A 6,259-nucleotide genomic window follows, 5' to 3' on the forward strand; every position below is an offset into this window, starting at 1 on the left:
TAGAGGACATCTTTAAAGATGTTCAGCTTGGTCTGGAGGAATCAGAGGAAATAAAAGAACCTCTGAACATCCCTCAAGGAGAGGAGAAACCTCCTAAACCCGAGCTCAAACCACTACCACCATCCCTGAAATATGCATTTTTGGGAGAGGGTGACACTTTTCCAGTGATCATAAGCTCTGCGTTAAATCCACGGGAAGAGAAAGCACTAATTCAACTGCTAAGGACACACAAGACAGCTCTTGGGTGGTCCGTAAGTGACCTTAAGGGCATTAGCCCAGCAAGATGCATGCACAAGATCCTATTGGAGGATGATGTTAAGCCAGTGGTTCAACCACAAAGGCGGCTAAATCCAGCCATGAAGGAAGTGGTGCAGAAAGAGGTCACTAAGTTACTAGAGGCTGGGATTATTTATCCTATTTTTGATAGCCCCTGGGTGAACCCTGTCCACGTTGTCCCTAAGAAGGGAGGCATGACAGTGGTTCATAATGAAAAGAATGAACTGGTTCCTACAAGAACAGTTACAGGGTGGTGTATGTATATTGACTACAGAAGGCTTAATACAGCCACCCGAAAGGATCACTTTCCTTTACCATTCATAGACCAGATGCTAGAGAGACTAGCAGGTCATGAATATTACTGCTTTTTAGATGGCTATTCAGGTTACAACCAAATTGTAGTGGATCCTCAGGACCAAGAGAAAACAGCATTCACATGTCCTTCTGGAGTATTTGCCTACAGAAGGATGCCTTTTGGTCTGTGCAATGCACCTGCGACCTTTCAGAGATGCATGCTCTCTATTTTCTCTGATATGGTGGAAAAATTTCTGGAAGTCTTCATGGATGACTTTTCCGTATTTGGAGACTCATTCAGCTCCTGTATTGACTATTTAGCACTTGTTCTGAAAAGATGCCAAGAGACCAACCTAGTTTTAAACTGGGAAAAATGTCACTTCATGGTGACTGAAGGAATTGTCCTTGGGCATAAAATTTCAAACCAAGGAATAGAGGTGGATCAAGCTAAAGTGGAAGTAATTGAAAAATTACCACCACCTGCCAATGTAAAGGCAATCAGAAGCTTTCTGGGACATGCAGGATTCTATAGGAGGTTCATAAAGGATTTTTCAAAAATTACAAAACCTCTAAGCAACCTGCTAGCTGCTGACACACCATTTGTGTTTAACACAGAGTGTCTGCAGGCGTTTGAGACCCTGAAGGCCAAGCTGGTCACAGCACCAGTCATCTCTGCACCTGACTAGACATTGCCATTCGAATTAATGTGCGATGCCAGTGACCATGCCATTGGTGCAGTGCTGGGACAAAGGCATAACAAGCTTCTGCACATCATTTACTATGCCAGTCGTGTTCTAAATGACGCACAAAAGAACTACACAACCACAGAAAAGGAGTTACTTGCAGTGGTTTATGCCATTGACAAGTTTAGATCCTATTTAGTAGGTTCAAAAGTGATTGTGTATACTGACCATGCTGCTCTTAAATATCTACTCACAAAGCAGGATTCAAAACCCAGGCTCATAAGATGGGTGTTGCTTCTGCAAGAGTTTGATATAGAAATAAGGGACAGAAAAGGGACAGAGAACCAGGTAGCTGATCACCTGTCCCGGATAGAACCAGTAGCAGGGACGTCCCTCCCTCCTACTGAGATCTCTGAAACCTTTCCAGATGAGCAACTCTTTGCCATTCAGGAAGCACCATGGTTTGCAGACAGAAAAAGGAAGAAGCATGAAGAGCTTCTCTCAATACAGAGTCAAACAGAGCCCTCACAGTCAAACTCTAAGTTTGGTGTTGGGAAGCCACAACCAAACTTTAAGTTTGGTGTTGAACCCCCACATTCAAACTCTAAGTTTGGTGTTGGGAGGTTCCAACATTGCTCTGAACATCTGTGAGGCTCCATGAGAGCCCACTGTCAAGCTATTGACATTAAATAAGCGCTTGTTGGGAGGCAACAATCTATATTAAATTTCGATTTTCCATTGTTGTTTTATGTTTTCTGTAGGTTGATGATCATGTGAAGTCACAAAAACAATTGAAAAAGTAAAGACCGAAGGAAAAACAGAATGAAAAATAGAACACCCTGGAGGAGAAACTTACTGGCATTTAAACGCTAGTAAGGGTAGCAGAATGGACGTTAACCGCCCAGTCTGGCACCATTCTGGGCGTTTAACGCCAGAAATAGGCACCAGACTGGCGTTTAACGCCAGAAAAGGGCAAGAAGCTGGCGTTAAACGCCAGAAATGGGCAGCAACCTGGCGTTTAACGCCAGGATTGGCAGCAAGGGGCGTTTTGCAAGCCTCATTGGTGCAGGGATGAGAAATTCTTGACACCTCAGGATCTGTGGACCCCACAGGATCCCCACCAACCTCCACTCACTCCCTCTTCACACCTTTTCATAATACTATTCCTTAAATACCCTTCTCCATTCAAATTCAAACCACTTTACCTCCCAAACCCCCATTCATCTCCTCTATTTCTTCTTCTTCTACTCTTTTCTCTCTTCTTTTGCTCGAGGACGAGCAAACCTTCTAAGTTTGGTGTGGTAAAAGCATTGCTTTTTGCTTTTCCATAACCATTTATGAGGATAAGTCCATCACTAAGAAAAGGATGGAGCAAATCAACAGCTCTCTAGGAGAATTAAGTTCCAATATGGGACAACTAAGGGTGGAGCACCAAGAGCATTCCATCCTCCTCTATGAAATTAGAGAAAACCAAAGAACCATGAGGGAGGAGCAACAAAGGCAAGGAAGAGACATTGAGGAACTCAAGCACTCCATAAAACCTTCAAGAGGAAGAACAAGCCGCCATCACTAAGTTGGACCCGTTCCTTAATTTCCTTGTTCTTTATTTTTTGTTTTTCGAATTTTTATGCTTTATGTTTATGTCTTATTACATGATCATTAGTGTCTAAGTGTCTATGCCTTAAAGCTATGAAAATGAATCCATCACCTCTCTTAAATGAAAAATGTTTTCAATTGAAAAAGAAAAAGAAGTGCATGAATTTCGAATTTTAAAACAGATTAATTATTTTGATGTGGTGGCAATACTTTTGTCTTTCTGAATGAATGCTTGAACAGTGCATATTTTTGAATTTGTTGAATCATGAATGTTAAAATTGTTGGCTCTTGAAAGAATGATGGGAAAAGGAGAAATGTTATCTGATGATCTAAAAAATCATAAAATTGATTCTTGAAGCAAGAAAAAGCAATGAATAGAAAGCTTGCAACAAAAAAAAAAGCGAAAAAAAAAAGAAAGAGAAAAGCAAGCAGAAAAAGCCAATACCCCTTTAAACCAAAAGGCAAGGGTGATAAAAAGGATCCAAGGCTTTGAGCATCAGTGAATAGGAGAGCCCACAGGAATAAAATCCTGGCCTAAGCGGCTAAACCAAGTTGTCCCTAACCATGTGCTTGTGGCGTGAAGGTGTCAAGTGAAAACTTGAGACTGAGCGGTTAAAGTCGTGGTCCAAAGCAAAAAGAGTGTGCTTAAGAGCTCTGGACACCTCTAATTGGGGACTCTAGCAAAGCTGAGTCACAATCTGAAAAGGTTCACCCAGTTATGTGTCTGTAGCATTTATGTATCCGGTGGTAATACTGGAAAACAAAGTGCTTAGGGTCACGGCCAAGACTCATAAAGTAGCTGTGTTCAAGAATCAACATACTTAACTAGGAAAATCAATAACACTATCTGGATTCTGAGTTCCTATAGAAGCCAATCATTCTGAACTTCAAAGGATAAAGTGAGATGCCAAAACTGTTCAGAGGCAAAAAGCTAAAAGCCCCGCTCATCTAATTACTACTGATCTTCATAGATGTTTTTGGAATTCATTAAATATTCTCTTCTTTTTATCCTATTTGATTTTTAGTTGCTTGGGGACAAGCAACAATTTAAGTTTGGTGTTATGATGAGCGGATAATTTATACGCTTTTTGACATTGTTTTTAGTATGTTTTTAGTACATTTTAGTCAGTTTTTATTATGTTTTATTATTTTTTTAAATAAAAATCACTTTTCTGGGCTTTACTATGAGTTTGTGTGTTTTTCTGTGATTTCAGGTATTTTCTGGCTGAAATTGAGGGACCTGAGCAAAAATCTGATTCAGAGGCTGAAAAAGGACTGCAGATGTTGTTGGATTCTGACCTCCCTGCACTCAAAGTGGATTTTCTGGAGCTACAGAAGCCCAATTGGCACGCTCTCAATTGCGTTGGAAAGTAGACATCCTGGGCTTTCCAGCAATATATAATAGTCCATACTTTGCCCGAGATTTGATGGCCCAAACAGGCGTTCTAAGTCAGCTCAAGAATTCTGGCGTTTAACTCCAGAACTGGCACAAAAGCTGGAGTTAAACGCCCAAACTGGCATAAAAGCTGGCGTTTAACTCCAAAAAATGTCTCTACACATGAAAGCTTCAATGCTCAGCCCAAGCATACACCAAGTGGGCCCCGGAAGTGGAATTTTACAATAAACACCCTAGCTTACTCATTTTCTGTAACCCTAGGTCACTAGTTTACTATAAATACTACTTTCAGTGATTCATATTGTACCTCATGACACTTTACATGTTTCTCATTGTATTCTATACGGCATGAGTCTCTAAACCCCATTGTTAGGGGTGGGGATCTCTGCTGTTCTTCATGAATTAATGCAACTACTACTGTTTTCCATTCTATTACGCTTGCTTCCATTCTAAGATATTCATTCGCACTTCAACTTGATGAATGTGATGATCCGTGACACTCATCATCATTCTCACCTATGAACGTGTGCCTGACAACCACCTCCGTTCTACCTTAGATTGAATGCATATCTCTTAGCCTCATGATTCAAATCAGAGTCTTCGTGGTATAAGCTAGAATCATTGGCGGTCATTCCTGAGAATGATCTGGGAAGAGATGACTGTGACGAGCTTCAAACTTGCGAGTGTTGGGCGTAGTGACAGACGCAAAAGGATCAATGGATCCTATTCTGACATGATCGAGAACCGACAGATGATTAGCCGTGCGGTGACAGCGCATTTGGAACATTTTCACTGAGAGGACGGGATGTAGCCATTGACAACGGTGATGCCCAACATAAAGCTTGCCATGGAAGGAGTCTTGCGTGCATGAAGAAGAAGACAGTAGGAAAGCAGAGGTTCAGAAGACAAAGCATCTCCAAAGCCTCAACCTGTTCTTCATTACTGCATAACAAGTATTATTTCATGTTCTTTTACTTTTTACAATTAAATCTGAGAATTATTGATATCCTGACTAAGAGTTACAAGATAACCATAGCTTGCTTCAAGCCGACAATCTCCATGGGATCGACCCTTACTCACGTAAGATATTACTTGGACGACCCAGTACACTTGCTGGTTAGTTGTGCGGAGTTACAAAAGTGTGATTGTAATTTCATGCACCAACAACCAAATTAGAGTGAGTGGCAAAAACCTCCGAGCGGTTCCGGCGAGCACTATCAATGGCGGCTTGGACCACAAGAACCCAGGCAACAGCGACGGCAACTACTACGACGGCATTCACGGCACGACAGCGGTGGAAACGGTCTCTCTCCCACTCCTGTCACGTTCTATCTCTTCTCTCTGCGCGAAGACCACACGCCATACTGCATCGGCGGCACTCTTCGTGACTCCATGGGCAGCGATGGGGTTGAACGGCGGGGTAGGTAGGACATAACAGCGGTGGCTTCAGAGAGCACAGTGGCGTCTCCTATCTCTTCACTGGGAGATCTCTCTCACTCTCTATTCCTTATTGTTGACGGTGACAAGGCACGACAGATTTGGCGGCAGCAAGGCGTGATGGCAGTGACCCACTATGATGACGGCGATAAGGCTTGCGGCAGCTTCCTCTGGCTAGCACAAAAAACAACGATGATGGTGGCCTCTCTCCCTCTCGGTCCTACTCCTTGCCTTGGCTCTGGTCTTCTCCCGCAACGGTGTTAACGACTGGACGGTGGCTGCGGGGCAACGGCATCTCCCTCCTCTCTGAATCTTTCATCTCTCTTTCCGTAGGTGTGGGTGTTTTACGCTAAAGGGGGGTGAAAGGGGGATGAAGGGCTATGCGTTTCAGAGGTTGGAAAAAGGCGAAAATTAGGGTTTCTTTTATTTAATTTGGGAATTTAGTGTAAAATGAAATTGGGAATTTAGGATTAGAAATTAGGGATTTTATAAAGAAATAAGGATAGATATGAATAGATATTTTCATAAAATTTGATGGTAGAATAATTTTAAAATCAAATGTACTCTATTAAAAAAT

General features: G+C 42.1%; 1 pseudogene; it reads left to right on the forward strand.

Moving 5' to 3' along the window:
• LOC107636503 overlaps positions 1-5,673 on the forward strand; it is a 15,584-nt pseudogene extending 9,911 nt beyond the window's left edge.

Source organism: Arachis ipaensis, chromosome B04 (assembly GCF_000816755.2).
Source record: "Arachis ipaensis cultivar K30076 chromosome B04, Araip1.1, whole genome shotgun sequence".
NCBI classification, from domain to species: Eukaryota; Viridiplantae; Streptophyta; class Magnoliopsida; order Fabales; family Fabaceae; genus Arachis; species Arachis ipaensis.